Source organism: Cryptomeria japonica, chromosome 9, assembly GCF_030272615.1.
Source record: "Cryptomeria japonica chromosome 9, Sugi_1.0, whole genome shotgun sequence".
NCBI lineage: Eukaryota > Viridiplantae > Streptophyta > Pinopsida > Cupressales > Cupressaceae > Cryptomeria > Cryptomeria japonica.
In genome coordinates this window covers 651944066-651965071 of record NC_081413.1, presented here as the reverse complement: position 1 = coordinate 651965071, position 21006 = coordinate 651944066, and the positions used below count along the sequence as shown (strand labels likewise).

Genomic DNA, 21006 nt, shown 5'->3' with positions numbered 1-21006 from the left:
AAATTTCTATCTAGATACTCGATAATCTTAAGCTAGGAATGGTAAAGAGGATTGTAATTTATAACAACAAAATGCATTGAACCTAATTCATTAATATTCAATAGTTTTTCACAATTGTTGGAAGTTAGGATTACAATTCAATGAAAAAATAAAAAAATAAAAACATAATACAAATAAAAGAAACCTGCAAACATCTCCATTTCTCTTCCAATCCTCTCACTGACAGTGATTTAAGCAAATACAAAGCCATAATCACAACAAAAACAAAGGACAAATAAATAATTGAATATAAATCTCCAAGTGATATTTTTAGCTGAAGTACTAGTTATACCATTTCCCATACCACTCAACCATATTTACAAAATAAATAAACATTGATAACCCTTTTTTAGTCCCTGGCTCCCTGCCTTTGAAGGTGGATACTAATGTTTTTTATCCACTTTTTCAATTAGTTTGCAGGTTGGAAATCGTGCCATCAAAATGAGAAAATAAATTCATTTTCCAGATTTCATTTTCTATTTTTTCTTTTTTCTTATTTTTCTATTTGAAAATAAGGATATTTGTTTTTGCCAATCTGTTTCCAAATACTTTTTATATCTTCCACTATTTATGGTTTTGGCTTTTCCAAATTTTCTATTTTTTTTATCAACAACACATGAAAAGTTGCATGATGTCGTAGTTGGCATCCTTAGAACAATTCAAGTGTCTGATGTGTGCTTACACATTTTACATACATGCCTACTGGGGTCAGTCACATAATTCCATCCCTCAATGAGTGCACCGGGTATATTTCGTTTAGGACAAAAATGTTAAGTCAGATAATTTTCAAGCTAAACCATCTAATTGTCCATTTCTATGTATGGGGAAGAGAGAAGGGTCGAAAGGTTGCAGAGGTAGATATAATTTCATCTGTGTTTGGGGAAACAAGATTGGGATCTAACCATGTTTCTAAGGGTGTCATTGCTAGAAAGATGCTTAGAATGTTAAGTCGGATAATTTTCAAGCTAAATCATCTCATTGTCCATTTTTATGTATGGGGAAGAGAGAAGGGTCGAAAGGTTGCAGAGGTAGATATAATTTCATCTGTGTTAGGGGAAACAAGATTGAGATCTAACCGTGTTTCTAGGGGTGTCATTGCTAGAAAGATGCTTTGAATGAACACGACTTTCCATGCAATTACTGGAGTACACTTGTATGATCCTCTTTGGGACAATTTATCTCAAAAACCTAATTTTGACTAGATTTGGAAGCCTCCATAGTTGCAGCAATAAGATTGGGATTGAGCATTGCAAAATTAATTAGTATAGTTCAGATTTGCATAGAGCACAACAAATCAAGCTAGAGAAGTTCAATTAGTTTTATTTGGGTCGCCCAAAATTTTATTAGATAAATTTGAAATTCTATCTGCGAGTAAGTGTAACAACTATGGTTGATTTTGGGAATTTTATTCTTGACATGGACATCTTTGATTGTAAGTTTCAAAATGGGGTTTTCACTTGGAGAAATATGAGGAGAGATTTTTCTCAGATAGTAGAGAGGTTAGATCATTTCTTGCTCTTAGAATCTTGGTTACAATTAGATTTTGAGTTGATTTTTTTCCTCTATTTTGCCTTTGTCAGGTTTTGATCATTTTCCAATCTTATTAACTATCTTGGAGGGTATTCCTAGTTTTAAGTCTACTTTTAAATTTTAACCTATGTGGTTCAGGGACCCCTCATTTTTACCCCTTCTAAGGGTATGGTGGGACTCTGCCCCCTATTGTCCAGGGTCTCAAATGTTTTAGATTGTTAAGAAACTTAGCTTTGTGAAGAAAAATATCAGAGAGTGGAATTTTTCACATTTTAAGAATATTTTTCATGAAAAATAAAGAATTTAAGATATGATTGAATGTTTAAACATGCATGTGCTTACTCATGGTATGGCTTCACATGTGCTTGATGAATTAAAATCCTTAAAATCATAACTAGAGGAAGTATTAGCTAGGGAAGAATCCTATTGGAGACAAAAATCTAGGGAAGTGTGGCTTTTAGATGGAGACAAAAATACTAAGTTTTTTCACTCTTCCACCAAGCTAAAAAGGAGTAGAAATAGGATATCTTGCATAGAGGATCCCAATGGGAAGATGCTTACTAAACAGAAGACATTGCATCAAAAGCAGTTAATTTCTTTAAATCATTATTGACCTCGGAGGGTTGATGTGGATCAAATGATTTTCTTTCAGATATTCCCCCTATAGTGTCCTTGGAAGATAATAAGATGCTGATGTCTCCTTTATCTTTGGAAGAGGTTAAATGTGCAATTTTTGATATGAATATTGACAAGGCTCCAGGGCCTGATGGTTTTACCACTTTATTTTTCCAAAAGTGTTGGGACTTTGTGGGCAAAGATGTCCTTTTGGCTCTTGAAGAGGCTAGGAGAAATAGGTCAATGTTAAAAGAACTCAATACCACTTTGATTGCCCTTATCCCAAAGAAAGAAGTCACTAAGACATTTGCTGACTTTCATCCTATTGCTTTATGCATTACTCTATATAAAATATTTACTAAGGCAATTTCCCTTTTATTGGCAAAACTTCTTCACAAAATCATCTCCTTAGAGCAAGGTGGGTTTGTTCTTGGTAGGGAAACACTAGAGGGAGCCATTGTGGCTCATGAAGTGCTGCATTCTATCCATACTCAAAAGGTATCGTCTATGATTCTCAAACTGGATATGATGAAGGCCTATGATAAGGTTGAGTGGGAGGCTTTAGTTTGTGTTCTTCTCAAATTAGGTTTCTCTAAGGCTTGGGTCAAATGGATAAAGGCTGTTATTTCCACTGCTAGATTTTTGGTTTTAATTAATGGGTCTCCTTGTGGTTTTTTCTCCTCTTCAAGAGGATTGAGGTAGGGGGATCCTCTGTCCCCTTTCCTATTTATCCTTTTAGCAGAGTCTTTTAGCTGGGCAATTAAGGTTGCAAAATCAAAAGGCTTATGGAAGGGGATTGTGATCCATGGGGTTCCTATTCCTATTTCACATTGTTTATTTGCAGATGACACTTTGCTTTTTGGTCAAGCTTCCTTAAGGGAGGCTAATACTATAAATGGGATTATCCAAAAGTATGCAACTTTTTCTGGCCAAAAAGTCAACATTGAGAAGTTAAAAATATTCTTCCTTAACACATCACAATTAGTTCGGTAGAGATTGTAGACCTTTTGGGGTTTTTATCCTAGTATCCTTCCTTGTAAGTATCTAGGGATACCTTTTTTCATTAAACAAAATAATCTATCCTTTTGGGAAAATCTCATTTCGGTCATCTTAAAGAGGATTTTATCCTGGAGCCATAAATGGTTAAGCCTTGTAGGAAAACTTGTATTGATTAAATCTGCGTTGAATTTGGTTCCTATTTATCTTATGTCAGTACTAAGCACCCCTAAATCAGTGTTAGTAAGTCTGTAGGACACTCTTAGGTCCTTTCTCTAGAATAGTAATAAAGATGGGAAGAATAAACTGCCCTTAGTAGCTTGGGATTGAGTTTGTCTGCCCAAGGAATAGGGGGTACAAGAATTAGAAATTTGTATAAACAAAATCTGGCTCTGGGAGCTAAATTGGTCTGGAAGTTGTATGAGAAATCTGATTCTTTCTGGGCACAAATAATGTTTGCAAAATACTTGAATAATAGACCTAGGGAGTATGTCTTTTAGATATCAAATCTACCTTTAGGTTCGGTTATGTGGAATTTTATTTGCAAATATCGGAACGTTATCTTGCCACATCTTTCTTGGATTGTTCATAATGGGAAAAAGGTTAGATTTTGGGATGAGATGTGGAATGGTCATACTCCCTTACAAAATATAAGGGATTGGTCCCCTTTGATATCTACCCTTTCTTCTCTTTGGGGGGTATTTGTTGCAGATTACTTCGAGGTAATTCATAATGGTGATCTAAAATTGGCAAAATGGAGGTCCATTGAATTCTTAGATGTTGAGAATGATCTTGAGCTACATTTTGCAAAGGTTTTGAAAGAAAGAATGATTATCCTATCTAACTCTAAAAATGAACTTGTATGGACTAGGAACATCTCGGGCAAATATACGGTTAAGGATGGATATAACTCTCTTGTGTCGGCCAACGACTCTTCCTCTTGGTGACATAAGCTTTTTTGGCTTTCGCTTGGTTAGCAGTCCAGGAAAGGGTACTTACAAGCATGCGCTTAGATAGACTTGGTATCACTAATGTTTTTTCTTGTGTGTTATGCAAAAAAAATTTGGAAACCTCCTCTCATCTCTTCCTTCACTGTGATTTTGCATTTCAATGCTGGCAGTGACTTTTTGACAAATTGAACCTAGCTTTTGTAATAGGGAAAGATCTTATTTCACACTTCAAAGCCTGGCCTCTTCTGTTTGCTTCATCCTTCTATGCTTATCTTTGGATTGCTTCCCCTTCTATATTATTATGGAACATTTGGCTAGAAAGGAATAATAGGATCTTTAAAAAGACTAGCTCTTCTCTTGAGGAGGTCTTATTGAAAATTGAATATTTGATTTCAGAAGTTGTCTTGTCTTATGTCTTCAAGAACCTCAAAAATCTCTCTTTTATTTTGCACTAGGATAGTAGGGTGACTAGGGTTTGGAAGCTATTATCTATCTTGCCTTCTCATGGTTCCATTTTGAGAAATAGTAATGCTTTAACCAAAAGACATTTAGCTATTTGGAAGACCCTCCTAATGTGCATTTTAAATTAAATTTTGATGGTGCTTCTCATGGAAATCTTGGTTTGGCAAGGATAGGTATGGTGATTTTGATCATCATGCAAATATTGTCTAGGCTAGATGTCATGCTATTGGGTATAAGTCCAATAATTTCGTAGAATTGAAGGCCATGCCACTAGGCTTGGACATGGCTATATACTTGGGCATCAAAGACCTTGCAATTGAAGGGGATTCGATGGTAACCATCCAATGTGTTATGAAGAAGAAATCTAATTGTTGGAAATTACAATATGTTCTGGAGTTAATTTTACAAAAGTTGGCTTTGTTTGATTCCTTCTTGATCATTGCTTCAGAGAAATTAATATAATAGCGGATTTTTTGGCAAACTTAGCCATTGACACTAATGCAAACTTGTGGGATATAAGCATGGATGAGATCCCACCTTCCCTTCTGATACATTTGCATTAAATCTTCTTAATTTTTCTTAATTATGTTCTCATAAAAAACCTTTTAACGCCCTTATGCCTTGAGAGGGAAACATGTTTGGAGTTTATGCATAGGTGGTAAGCATGCTTAGTAGACAATTTCTAGTTGGCTATTGAGTATGATAAAAAATGCAGAAAACATTATGTCAATGCAATAGAAAATAAAAACACAATAGAGATCTACAAAATAGAAAATTGTTAGGATAAAAAACACAAAAAACCTCTTACATGTGTGATAGAAAATCAAAACGCAAAAGAAATCTATAAAACAAAAAATGGTTAAGATAAAAAATGCAAAAAACCTTTTATAGATGAGATAGAAATTAAAAATGCAACAAAAATCTATAAAACAAAAAAAGTTAGGATAAAAAATGCAAAAAACCTTCTGTGGATGTGATAGAAAATCAAAACATAATAGAAATCTACAAAATAAAAAACTTGTAGAATAAAAAACATAGAAAACCTTTTGTGGTTGTGACAGAAAATAAAAACACAACAAAAAACTGTTAAATAAAAAAATGCAGAAAACCTTTTGTGGATGTGGAAAAAAATAAAAACATAATAGAAATTTGCAAAAAAAAAACTTGTAGGATAAAAAAATGTAGTAAACCTTCTACAAATGCAATAAAAAATAAAAATGCAATAGAGATCTGCAAAACAAAAAATTGTTAAGACCAAAGCACTGAAAACCTTTAACAAATGCGACAGAAAATAAAAAATGCAATAGAAGTATGCAAAATGAAAAACTGTTAGGATAAAAAATCCAAAAAACCTTTTGCGAATGTGACAAAAAATAAAAATGCTACAAAGATGTACAAAACAAAAAACTATTAGGACCAAAAGTGCAAAAAACTTTTTGCGGATGCAACAGAAAATAAAAACGTAGCAGAGATCTGCAAACCTAAAAATTGTTGGGATTAAAAATGCTGAAAACCTTCTGCAGATGTGATAGAAAATAAAAACGTAACTGAGATCTGCAAAACAAAAAACTGTTAGGATCAAGAACACAACACCTTTTGTAGACATGAATAAAAAAAATAAAAATGCAATAGAAAACTATTAGGTTTAAAAAATGTAGAAAACCTTTTACAGACGCGACAAAAAAAAAATGCAACAGAGATCTACTAAAAAAAAAATTGTTAGGACCAAAAGCATTGAAAACATTATGTGAATGCGATAGAGAATAAAAACACAATATAAATCTGCAAAATATAAAATTGTTAGGATCAAAAACACATAAAACCTCCTGCATGTGCGACAGAAAATAAAAAAGAAAAAGACATCTATAAAATGAAAAATGGTTAGGATCAAAAATACAAAAAGATTTTTATAGATAAGACAAAAAATAAAAAATTCAATAAAAATCTATAAAACAAAAAATTGTTAAGATAAAAAATGCAGAAAACATTCTGCGAATGTGACGGAAAATAAAAATACAACATAAATCTGCAAAATAAAAAACATAGAAAACCTTATTTGGATGCAACAGAAAATAAAAATGCAACATAAATCTCAAAACAAAAAATTGTTAGGATAAAAAATGTAGAAAACCTTTTGTGGAGACGATAGAAAATAAAAATGCAACAGAAATCTGTAAAAAGAAAAACTTGTAGGATAAAAAAATGCAGTAAACCTTCTATGAATGTGACAAAAAATAAAAACACAAGAGATATTTGTAAAACAAAAAAAAATCTTAAGACCAAAGCACAAAAAACCATCTCTCGATGCGATAGAAAATAAAAATGCAATGCAAATTTGCAAAATAGAAAACTGTTAAGAGAAAAAACACAGAAAACCTTCTACGAATGTGACAAAAAATAAAAAAACACAACAAAGATCTACAAAACAAAAAACTATTAGGACTAAAAGTGCAAAAAAACTTTTGTGGATGCGATAAAAAATAAAAACGCAATAGAGATTTGCAAAACTAAAAACTGTTAGGATCAAAAATGCAAAAAACCTTCTGCAGATGTGATAGAAAATAAAAACACAACAAAGATCTACAAAACATAAAATTGTTAGGATCAAGGGCACATTCTGCAGACATGAAAAAAAATAAAAAATGCACCAAAAAACTATTAGGATAAAAAGATGCAAAAAACCTTCTACTAGCATGACAAAAAATAAAAACGCAACAGAGATCTGCTAAACAAAAAATTGTTATGACCAAAAGCAATGACAACCTTGTGCGAACGTGACACAAAATAAAAACACAATAGACATCTACAAAACAAAAACTATTAGGATAAAAAATGCAAAAAACCTTTTGTGAATGCGATACAAAATAAAAACAAAATAGAGGTCTGCAAAATAGAAAATTGTTATGATAAAAAACACACAAAACGTCTTGCATGCGCGACAAAAAATCAAAATTCAAAAGAAATCTATAAAATGAAAAAATTGCTAGGATCAAAATGCAAAAAACCTTTTATAGATGAGACAGAAAATAAAAATGCAACAAAAAAATATAAAACAAAAAAGTGTTAGGATAAAAAATGTAGAAAACCTTTTGCAGATGCAAACCAAAACGTAACAAAAATCTGCAAAATAAAAAACTATTAGATTAAAAAACACATAAAACCTTCACTAGATGCGATAAATAATAAAAATGCAACAGAAATTTGCAAAACAAAAAATTGTTAGGATACAAAACGTAGAAAACCTTTTGCAGACGTGACAGAAAATAAAAACGCAACAAAAATCTGCAAAAAAAATCCTTGCAGGATTAAAAAATGCAGTAAACCTTCTACGAATTCGACAAAAAATAAAAACAAAACAAAGATCTACAAAAAAAAAAATTGTTAGGACCAAAGCATAAAAAACCTTCTACAGATGTGACAAAAAATTAAAACGCAATAGAAATCTGCAAAACAAAAAACTGTTAAAATAAAAAATTACACAAAACCTTCTGTGAATGTGACAAAAAATAAAAAATGCAACAATGATCTACAAAACAAAAAACTATTAGGAGCAAAAGTGTAGAAAATCTTTTGTGGATGCGAAAGAAAATAAAATTGCAACAAAGATTTGCAACCCTAAAAATTGTTAGGATAAAAAATGTAGAAAACCTTCTGCAGATGAAATAGAAAATAAAAACGCAACAGAGATCTACAAAACAAAAAACTATTAGAATTAAGAACACATGACAAAAAATAAAAAGGCAACAAAAAACTGTTAGGATAAAAAAAATGCAGAAAACCTTCTATGGAGACAATAAACAATAAAAACGTAACAGAGATCTACTAAACAAAAGCAATTAGGACCAAAAGCATTGAAAGCCTTCTGTGAATGCGATAAAAATAAAAACGCAATAGAGATTTGCGAAACAAAAAACTGTTAGCAGAAAAGACGCAGATTACCTTCTGTGAATGCGATAGAAAATAAAAACACAATAGAGATCTGCAGAATAGGAAAAAGTTAGGATTAAAAACACAAAAAACCTCCTACATGCGCAACAGAAAATCAAAATGCATTGAAAGCCTTCACACAACAAAACGTCTTGCATGCGCGACAAAAAATCAAAATTCAAAAGAAATCTATAAAATGAAAAAATTGCTAGGATCAAAATGCAAAAAACCTTTTATAGATGAGACAGAAAATAAAAATGCAACAAAAAACTATAAAACAAAAAAGTGTTAGGATGATAGAAAATAAAAACAAAGATCTGCAAATAAAAAAACTTTCAGGATAAAAAACACAGAAAACCTTCTGCGGATGCAACAAAAACCTGATGAAAAACATGACAGAAATCAAAATCATCGCAAATTTAAGATCTTCAAATCTGAATCACTAAAACAAAACTAAAATGTTAGAAAATAGGGACTAGTGTCCCATCAGGCGTGCTAAAATATGTGAAGTGAAAAATGATGACAAACTATTGTAAAACCACAAACAATCCTAGTTACACAATAAAACATTTACCATACACCAATGAAGAAACCTAAGAACATGCAAATCAATAAATAAAATAATAATATCATTCACATGCCAAGTAAGGTTTGTTCTTCATTATCTCTTACCTCCATTGATCTTGTTTGATATATTTGCTCTTAGATTTTATATTGTGCACAAGAGCTCAATAAAGAACGGAGTATGGTTGTAAAGTCACTTAATCGTTAGAAAACTTGATAAACTTATTAGATAGGTGATTGATTAGATGCATTCTAATTAGAAGAATAAAAGAATCCTCTTATATAAAAGACACTTTAGAAAATGGAGGGGTAGGATTAAAAAGTGAAAAGATAAATGGTCGGCTAGGATCAAAGGGTAGGTAGAGAAAATGATAAAATGATAAGAAGGTAGTTAGCACAAATAATAAAATAATGAAGGGGGTACGTAGAGGAAAATTTAAAAGATAAATGGCATATGTCATAGAGAGGAAAATCCTAATAAATTTATTAAATAAATAAATATTTATTTAATTAATAGAGGAAGTGGGACAAATAAAATATTTATTTAATTTAGGGAAAAGATAATTGAAATAAATAAAAAAACATTTATTTAAATGAGGAAAGACTAGAAAAGGATAAATGAATTAATTAAATAAATAAAAATTTAGTTAATAAATAGAAGACTTAGGATAAAATAATTAAATAAATAAAATATGTATTTAAGTTAGAAAAATTATAGGTGTATAAGGGTAATTGAGCTTCATTTAAAAAAATTCTAATAATTAGATTGATGATTGATAGAAAGTATAAAGTCCCTTGCAATCAATAAGTAATATTGAATTATATTACTTTTAGGCATTGTGATTATTAATAGAAAACATAATAGCATGCATTTGAAATAATCTAGTTTGTAAATAGTGTCATTCAATTCTGATAACTTAGAATTAATTACTTGTTCCAACCCAAAATCATTCAAAAACATAGCAAGATATTAAAGAAAATATTAATTAAAAATCAATAACTAAAATTCTGGGAGAATTTTTATATTTCTCTTTGTACCTTATTTCTTTGATTAAAGGAAGATCAACCACCTTGCATAGCCTCCTTACTCAAAGATAAGTCCATAGCCTTAGATAATTGTATGAAATAAGAAAAAGGTTTAAATAAGTATCTAAATAGCCTAGAGAAATTATTTATGGGAAGTTTTGGTGCTAGGAAGAGAATATGTTGGGTTCAAATCTCCTCACACAAATAAATAAATTTAAATTCCATCCAATAAAACATGCAGTCATGGAATAAGTGTGTCATCTGTATCGTGCAATAAATAAATAAATGGTGCTAGAATTTATGTAAATCTAGAATGATATCCTTCGTCCAAACTAAGAGGGGAAAGGTCTAAAAACTTCAAGAAAAATGAATTCGAAAAGAAAAGAATTATTTAGCTCCTTTAAAAATGATCACATCATAATATCTCCCCCACTTCTTGTTGTAACCAAAAAGATTCTTCATGTATGTATTTAAAATTTCTCTTCAATTCCCTTAATCTACTAAACATGGGGAAGCTTAAATAATCACCAATTTAATAGTTTGCAAATCAAAATTTAAAATTTAATCAAAAGCTTATAATTAAAATTATTTTCATATCTTCAAATAAATTAATGAAATATTAGCTAGTGTCTATTTTCATTATTAAATAATAACAAATGCATTTTAAAGGATATAACTAGAGGGGAAGATTTGAGTTATGACAAGATCTAATAAATGAATAGAGTAAGAATAAGATTGTGGATAACCATGCAACATAAATATTAAGACATTTCACTTTAAGTAATGTTTTCGTCAAGTGCAGCCATATGAACAATATGATGTTAACACATTTGACAATTGATAACACATAGATTTACTCTCAATTTTATCAAATTGGGAAAGAGAGATATTCTAGGTTCTTTCCTTAATAAAATAATCTAACAATTTAATCAAATTGGGAAAGAGAGATATTCCAGGGTCTCTCCTTAATAAAATAATCATATAACTTGCAATCCATCATTTACTATCTGAAATGCCTAAACTAAACACCTTCACACCAAGTGAAGTTAAGATTATACTAAATTTTGTGTTTGTGGTTTAGAACTCTAAAAAAATCTTAGAAGAGATTTTAGTTAAAAATGTTGTTGAAAGAATCAAAGATACAAATTACCAAATATTATGATAATTGATAACATATTTAACAAAAACATAAGTTAAATTATGGCTCTAATAGAGACACATTCTAGAGTGTTCATTAATAAAATAATTTAATAACTTGCAATCCATCATATACTATCTTAAATGCCTAAACTAAACACCTTCACACCATGTGAAGTTGAGATTATACTAAATTTTGTGTTTGTGTTTTAGATCTCTAAAACAATCTTAGAAAAAAAATAAGTATAAAATGTTGTTGAAAGAATCAAAGATACAAATTACAAAATATTATAATAATTGATAACATATTCAACAAAAAAGAAGAAGTTATGACTCTAATATAGACAATAAGAGTATAAGGTTCATATAATGATAAGATAAAATAGTTCTATAAAGAATTGAAAGAAATGATTCTTTTATTAAAAAAATACATAATAAAAAAATCTAAATTGTAGTTATACTATCATTAATATGTTAATTATTTATATTAAGAGAGAATCCAATTTACATGGACAACACAATATAATGTTAATAAAATCATACTTAATATATATGAAAATTGAATAACAAAGCTAATTTGTTTAAATTATTGTTCATTAAAAAATAAATACCCAATGGCAATTTGAATTATACACAGTTAATTCCTGAAAACACAAACTATAGTGTAAGAGTAGTCACTCCTTAGAAGAGATTTTATTACATACCTTGATGCAGAACAATATTGGCAGTAATGAGAGGAGGCTCTTTCAATGGACCCACTGTACTCACCAAGAAGTCCACAGCCAAAATCTCGCAAGCCTCTCCTGATCATTCATACCTTAGCAAGAACAAAAAAACACTTTTGTTATGAATACTTCAGTATGGAATACTTCTGTTATGAATTCTGGAGACTACAACTAGTATTACCTCAATGATAGATTGTTTAAGAATCCAGGAGAAAGAGAACCAGATTTCATAGAAATGAAAAAGGATTCCCTCCTAGTGATGAGATTTTGACCCTTCTGCCATGACATGAGAAACAGAGAAAAACAGGGGAGAGAAAAATAAAAAGAACATGGTAAGGAAAATGAATGCTTCCAAAACCTGATTCCTGGAAAAATAACCGTCAGATTTTATACAAATGTGCATTTGATGGTAAATACATGTTAATTCAAGTTAAACAGCCAACACACTACTAATATGGAGTTCAAGTTAAATATAGCTGCTGACGTTAATTAATTACTTGTAACCCAAAAGGGAATTATTTGTGGTCTCTTTTGAAGAGAACATCAAACATCTAGTAGCCAGGTGGATGATCTCAAGCCAGGAATCGGGTGTACAGTTTTTTAGTTGCAGACAAATTTGTCTCCAATGGGGTAAGTACTTCTGTCCAAAGTCTGTATTTATGCTTGGCGCAGTTATGTTATAGAATTCTAAAGAAGAGGAGGAGGATTTAATGAGCCTGATTCTGTCAATGTTTTAGGTATGACAGCACACATGGTGTAATAAATTACAGATTAGGTGTAAATTTAAGTCAAATACAATGTGATTGCATACAAAGGTACTCCTCTAAGAAACGATCATTTTCAGGAATAATAATTGTTCTGCTATAAGAATGAATGTTAGGAAGTTTATATACCCATAAAGATGATGAAACGCTATATATCATATATCAAACATGGGATTAGAGTCTGGGAAATAAGATAAGTGTATATATACAGGGGATATTCCTTGTTATATACTAAGTTAGAAGGGTACTACTCTGAATGATGGAGGTGTCAGACTGGAACCAGCAATTATCAATGAGCTTGAACCCCCTTAATCAATTTGGTCGCCCCACTCTACACAACCTCAGAAATCAATTCTTTCTACAACCAGAAAAATGACATACAAGAAAGAATAAATAAATTAACCAGTTCTCATCTTCAAATTTAATTTATTGTTATTGTAGCAATTTTCCCAATTCTTGATTGCACCATTTTGGCAGTTAGAAAACTTTGAAGTATTGGCGCTTAATATGGTTCTAATATAGATGTAAAGAATGAAGGTTCATATACTAATAAGATAAAATAGTTTACTAATAAGATAAAATAGTTTTAAAAAGAATTGGAAGGAAATATTCTTTTAATAAGAAATCAAATACAAAATAGAAGAATTTAAATTGTAATTGTACAATGATTAATACATTGGCTCTCGATATTAAGAGTGAATCCATTGGCTCTTGATATTATGATTTGTGCACCATGGGTTTTCCCAACAGGGATTCGCGTGCCACTCAAAAAGAGACTCACATGGTCCTCTCTAGATGGAGTTTTGTCTTCCTTATCTGAGGATCAAGTCTTTATTGGGGGTGATTTTAATGCTATCAGGAACGCTTCAGATAAGAGGGGAGGAATCATTCGCCTAGGGAGTGCCCAGCAGGATTTCAATAATTGAATTGAAAAGAACGACCTTTTGGAAATAGATTCAGGAGACACTTTCACATGGACAAACAGAAGGAAAGGTTTCAGTAATATAGCAGAGGATTATGCAAGGTAAACCAGCGGGTTTTCTCCCTTTCTTTACATAATAATGGGGGAGGCTCTGGGAAGGGCAATCAAAGTTACTCATGTCAACCATAAGTTAGAGGGAATCAAAATAACCAAAGATTTTGTAGTTACTCATCAGCAGTGCGCAGATGACAATCTTCTCTTGGGGACAACAAATGTAAAGGAATCCACTCATCTCAATCAGATTTTAGAGATGTATGACAGGGCTTCAGGGTACTAGTGAGAATAATAGAGAGGGTAATAAATTTGAAGAATAAGTGAGACTATTTAGCAGCTATATTTTAGACAAGTTTTAGCAACGGGGACCTCTGTGTGTGTCAGATCTGTTTTTAATATTTATTGCAAAAAGTTTAAATAGGACTGCATTTTGTTGGACAGGTATATAAATTAGAATTGTGGCAGCATTTCTGTAATTGGAATCATTTTTTTGTGATTTTGTTCCTTTTTATTCTAGGCTTTTTCAGCTAATTGATATCTGGAACAAGTCTATAATGAGTGTTACACATGGGAAATACAAGTTCAGACAAACAATAGTTCTTTATTAAATATGATGCCTCTTTTGATGATTCTGTAATTTCGGTAGTACCTGGATTTCACAGCAGGAAGCAGGTCTACAATTTTTAGTTTTAGACAAATTTATCTCCAACAAGGCAAGCACTTCAGTCCGGAAGGTTAAAGTCTGTATTTACGTTTGCTGTAGTTGTATTATAGAATTCCAAAGAAGAAGAAGTGGACTTAATGAGCCTGATTTAGTCAATAATTTACCTAGTTTAAGGGTCAAGAGGTATGACAACACATAGTGTCTGTCATAAATTACATATTAGGTGTAAATTGAAATCAAATACCATGTGAGCATACAAAAGTATTCTTCTGCCCAAAATTATTCTTCTAAAGTATTTTATAGGGTAAGTACTTCTGTCCTTAGTCTGTATTTATGTTTGGTGTAGTTATGTTATAGAATTCTACAGAAGAGAAGGAGGATTTACTGAGCCTGATTCTGTCAATGTTTTAGGTATGACAGCACACATGGTGTAATAAATTACAAATTAGGTGTAAATTTAAGTCAAATACAGTGTGATTGCACACAAAGATACTCCTCTAAGAAACGATCATTTTCAGGAATAATAATTGTTCTGGTATAAGATTGAATCTTAGGAAGTTTATATACCCATAAAGACGATGAAACGCTATATGTGATATATCAAACATGGGATTAGAGTCTGGAAAATAAGATTAGTGTATATACAGGGGAAATTCCTTGTCATATACTAAGTGAGAAGGGTACTACTCTAAATTATGGAGGTGTCAGACTGGAGAAACGAGAGGAGATATTCAGAATCACATGGATGAATGCAGGTGTGTTTGAAAAGGGTGCTTTTTCTATTTGTACCCATGCTATTGCAGAAAATTCACACAGGGTTGCACCCCATTACAAATGTTTATAATTTATAATTTGGGTTGTAGACTAGTGGTTTTATTTATGGTTCTTCTTGTCACTTTGTATACTGGTAAAAATAAGGGTGCTAGTGCAAATGGGTCTAAAGAATAAAAGAGGGAGTAATAAATTTGAAGAATAAGTGAGACTATTTAGAAGCCTATAAGTGAATGCAATTGTACAGGTTTTAATAACTTAGACCTCTGTGTGCAACAGATATGTTGATATTGCAAAAAGTTTAAATATGATTGCAGCCTGTTGGGCATGTATACAAACTAGACCTGTGATAGTGGTTCTGTAATAGAATTCAGATATTCCATACATTCAAAAAAGGAGTAATTTGAGACCAGTAATCTTGAGGGATAGTTTGCAGTTAAACTACCGAGTAGAAAAGGATGGCCTCGGATATATGGCTGGCTACGGTAGACAGAGAATTACATGGGAGTTTTGTGTTTGGAGTGTTGGTTTTTTATGGAGTTAGTCAAGGGGACTTGGAGAGGCATTCTACCAGATAGTTTCATCTTTACTATCAGAAAGATGTGTTAAAGGTCTAAGCATCTGCAGGGCAAGTGTATCAAGGGTTTTGGATTTTCTCAGAGATGTTCTCCCAGTTGCAGTTTTAATAATCATTGAGAAACATTAACATCTCAAATTGATGAAAGTATCTGTACCTATAAGATTTGTATGAGAAATCTTTGTTGCATCTTTTCCTAGTGATTTGAAACTCTGTTAGCATACAAAAAAACATAGACATCTAAAAACCTTCGAGACAGTTGCAATTATCTATCATCTCTTCTGACAAGAACCAGCAAATCATCAATTAGCTTGAACCCCCTTGATCAATTTGGTCGCCCCACTCTACACAACCTTAGAAATCAATTCTATCTGCAACCAGAAAAATGACATACAAGAAAGACTAAAAAAATTAACCAGTTTTCATCTTCAAATTTAATTTATTGTTATTGTAGCAATATAATATTTTCCCAATTCTGAATTGCACCATTTAGGCAATTAGAAAGCTTTGAAGTATTGGCATTTAATACGGTTCTAATATAGATGTAAGGAATGGAAGGTTCATATACTAATAAGATAAAATAGTTTAAAAAAGAATTGGAAGGAAAGATTCTTTTAATAAGAAATCACATACAAAATAGAAGAATTTAAATTGCAATTGTACTATGATTAATACATTGGCTCTGGATATTAAGAGTGAATCCAATTTACATTGGACAATATAATATAATAAAATCGTGCTTGAAATATATATATATAAACTAACAAAGTTAATTTATCTAAATTATTGTTTATTAAAAATTAAATATGGAATGACAATTTAATGCTACACAGTTGATTCCTGAAAGCGCAAACTACTCTAGAAGAGTAGTCACTCCTAAGAAGAGATTTTTTTACATAACTTGATTCTCCTTAACAAAGTTCGGTTGCACCTTGTCCTTCAAATAATCAATCTTTTGGGAGAAATAAAACTCAGAGGGCGAGGCTTGATGTTAAATTTTTTGTAGGATGACACCCACTGAAATTGGGGTGATTTCAAAGGTCAGCATCAGACACATAGCAAGAAACTCTTTCCTCAACTAGAATGGACAGAACAGTATTGGCAGTAATTTCAATGTATCCGCTGTACTTTCGAAGAAATTCACAGTCGGAATCTCGCCAGCCTCTCCTGATCTTTCATACTTCGGCAAGAACAAAAAACTTTAAAAGCTTATTTATACTGTCTAGTATGAAATACTTCTAGTATGCATTCTAGAGATTACAGTTAGTACTACCTCAATGATAGCCTGGTCATTCTATTGGCGGGAGCCCGTTTAGGCAATTGAACCAGATTTCATAGACAATTCTTTTAGCAATGGAAAAAGCTTCCCTCCTCCTGATGAGCTTAGATCAAAACAATATTTCATTGGACTAGCTTTTGACTCTTATGACATGAGAACAGAGAAAAAATAGTGGAGACAAAAACAAAAAGAACATGGTATGGAAAATGAATTCTCGCAAACTGATTCCTGGACTTAATTTGAAAATAAATAACCGTGTCAAATTTTATACAGATGCGCATTTTATGGTAAATACAAATTAATTAGAATTCAATAGACAACACACTATTGCTATGGAGTATGGAGTTCAAGTGAAAGCATAAAACTATAACTACTGACTTTAATTAATTACCTCTGACCCAAATGGGCATCATTTGTGTCTTGATTGGAACAGCTTAAATATCACACAAAGCTTATACTTTTAGGGTTATAAATGTTATCACTCAGAGTTGACTGAAATTTTCTAGGCTTAATATGTTGCTTAATGTATATGATCACACTAACAATACATTTCTAGACTAAAAATATTAAACACTCAAAATTGACTAATACTCTCTAAACATAATATGTTGCTTAATGTCTATGATTTAAGACTGGCCATCTTGATTGAAGAGAACACTAGGTGGATGATAATTAGGTAGTCCACCTTGCGCCAGGAAGCAGGTCTACAGTTTTCACTTGCAGACAAATTTCTCTCCAACATGTTTGGTGTAGTTATATTGTAGAATTCTAAAGAAGAGGAGGATTTAATGAGCCTGATTCAGTCAATGTTTTACCTGGTTTAGAGGCCAAGAGGCATAACAGCACGCAGAGTGTCATAAATTACAGATTAGGTGTGAATTTAAGTCAAATACAATATGAATGCATACAAAGGTACTCTTTTTAAGAAACGACCTTCAGGAAAAATTGGTCTGCAAATAAGATGTGTATATGCAGGGGATATTCCTTGTAATTTATCGTTCCTGGTGTACAGGCGAGAAGGGTACTACTCTAAATGAAGGAGGTATTAGACTAGAGAATGAGAGAAGACATTAGAAGCGCATGGATGAATGCAGGTGTGTTTGAAGACGATGTTTTAAATAAGTGTGTCTATGTTCATTAAATATTTTTCTTTTGCACAACATTCACACAGGGCTGCATCCTATTGCAAATGTTTTTAGTTTATGATTTGGGTTGTAATTTTATTTGTGTTTCTTGCCACTTTGTTTACTACTGGTGAATTTAAGGGTACTAGTGAGAATAATAGAGAGGGTAATAAATTTGAAGAATAAGTGAGACTATTTAGCAGCTATATTTTAGACAAGTTTTAACAACAGGGACCTCTGTGTGTGTCAGGTCTGTTTTTAATATTTATTGCAAAAAGTTTAAATAGGACTGCATTTTGTTGGACAGGTATATAAATTAGAATTGTGGCCGCATTTCTGTAATTGGAGTCATTTTTTTTGATTTTGTTCCTTTTTATTCTAGGCTTTTTCAGCTAATTGATATCTGGAACAAGTCTATATTGAGTGTTACAAATGGGAAATACAAGTTCAGACAAACAATAGTTCTTTATTAAATATGATGTCTCTTTTCTGATGATTCTGTAATTTCGGTAATACATGGATTTCACAGCAGGAAGCAGGTCTACAATTTTCAGTTTTAGATAAATTTATCTCCAAAAAGGTAAGTCTGTATTTATGTTTGGTGTAGTTGTATTATAGAATTCTAAAGAAGAAGAAGTGCACTTAAGTGCACTCAATACTTTACCTAGTTTAAGGGTCAAGAGGTATGACAACACATAGTGTCTGTCATAAATTATATATTAGGTGTAAATTGAAATCAAATGTATTCTTCAAAGAATTGATCTGGTATAAGATTGAATCTTAGAAAGTTTATATACTCACAAAGATGGGATAAACCAAAATCTGGGGTCAACATATTTGAAACTCCATATATCATATATTAAACATGGGATTAGAATCCGGGAAATAAGATATGTGTATATACAGGGGATTCTCCTTGTAATTTATAGTTCGAGGTATACAGGTGAGAAGGTATACTCTAAATGAAGGAGGTGCTACTTCAAGACTGGAGAAATGAGAGGAGATATTCAAAAGCATATGGATGAATGAAGGTGTGTTTGTACGTTGTAGTGGTGGTTTTTCATCTTACTGTTGGGAAGTTGTGTAAAAGGTCCAAATATCTGTGTATCAAGGATTTTGGGTTTTCTCACAGATGTTCTCCCAATTGCAGGATTTCAAAATCATTAAGAAACATTAGCATCTCAAATTGATAAAAAAAAAAGTACCTATGAGTTTTGTGTGAGAAGTTCTCCTAATTGCAGGATTTCAAAATCATTAAGAAACATTAGCATCTCAAATTGATAAAAAAAAAGTACCTATGAGTTTTGTGTGAGAAAGAATTCTTGCATCACATAAAAACATAAATATCTAAATACCTCGGAGCAGTTGCAATTATCTATCATCTCTTCTGACAAGAACCAGCAAATCATAAATGAGCTTGAACCCCGATCGCCCCAGTCCACACGACTTCAGAAATCAGTTCTATCTACAACAACAAAAATGACATGCAAAAAAGACTCAACAATTAACCAATTTTCATCTTCAAATTTAATTTATTGTCATTATAACTATTTATTATTTTTCCAATTCTGAATCTCACCATTTTGGGATTGAGAAAGCAGAGCATAATAAAAGATGTAATAAAATCACAAGAAATAAATCTTTTATTCTCTTTCAAAAAAATGTAACGACAGATCTAATACTTTTCCGATTCTGAATCTCACCATTTTGGAAGTCAGAAAGCAGAGCATAATAAAAGATTTAATAAAATCACAACAAATAAATCTTTTATTCTCTTTCAAAAAAAATGATCTGGAAAAATTCATACCAGGAAGCACACGAAATTCGCAAAGACGAACAGTTCGCTCTCGAAGCCTAAAATAAAAAGATTAATAAAACAAAGAATTTATGGAGGCCGGAGTCATTGCCAGATAACCGTTGGAGAGGATCAACGGACAAATGGATTTTACCGTTGACGACGGACGGCCGGAATTTGAATTTACAAGCCCTGTATTTGCCAAGGATTTGAAGGGAATGGGATGGGCTAGCGGCGGTCATGTGCAGGTTATTGAATTTTTATTTGATTTTATTATTATTTGTTAATTAACTTGTTAAAATATTTGAATTGAATATCTATGATTGTGTATTTAAAATGATCTTAAGAGTGTTTACTAGAAGATTGGGAATATATTTATCATTAATAAGATTTATGAAAACACTATTAAGTAGCAGCACAAGGTGTTGCATCAAACATCGACAATTACTACACCCACACATTCTACATCATGTGTCTTTCGTGACTCAAAGCTTGTGTAATTAGTATCAAGGTTTAACTTGGAGCCAATAAATTTTTAGATTTCAACTCTCTATAGTGAATCCTCAAAGGTGCTTCTCAGTAGCACACTATATTTTAAAAATAGGTACAAGTGAGGATAAATTAGTTCTAGTTGACAATAATTGTAAAGGAGGATATCACACAAGTTTGACATTATCATGCTAGTGGGACAAAATGACAAAGGCTATTTCATCCTAGCTATCAAAAATTTAAGTGTTTGTTTCTTTTTTATAATATGAGTTCAACGTGTCAATATCAATATCAACTGCAAAGTGGTGGACTATGAGATGAAAAGTGTGGTGCAGTAAAAGTGTGTGGTGAAAGGTTTGGAGTTGAATTGCTTAATGATTGCTTGAGGTAGTCTTCCAAGGGAAACTAAATTCTCAAGAGATTGTTAGACGTTGTGAGCTAAAGGCTTATTCATTATAATTCAAATTTTCATGAATCTCCTCAATTGGTCCTTGTATCTTGCTTTAAGGTAGTGAACCTCTTCGACAAGTTCTTTAGGGAGCGATGTGATTCTCAAAGTTCTTTAGGGAGTGATGTGATTCCTTAGGAAGTGAGCC

General features: G+C 31.7%; 1 long non-coding RNA gene across 1 annotated transcript; it reads right to left on the bottom strand.

The window, feature by feature from the left end:
- Positions 1-11895: 11895 nt before the first annotated feature.
- Positions 11896-19995, bottom strand: LOC131045751 (uncharacterized). The gene is made up of 3 exons (XR_009105861.2): positions 19934-19995; positions 19482-19591; positions 11896-12063 (listed from the first exon to the last, which is right to left on the bottom strand). It is a non-coding gene; the product is annotated as an uncharacterized LOC131045751 (long non-coding RNA).
- Between the last annotated feature and the right edge of the window lie 1011 nt (positions 19996-21006).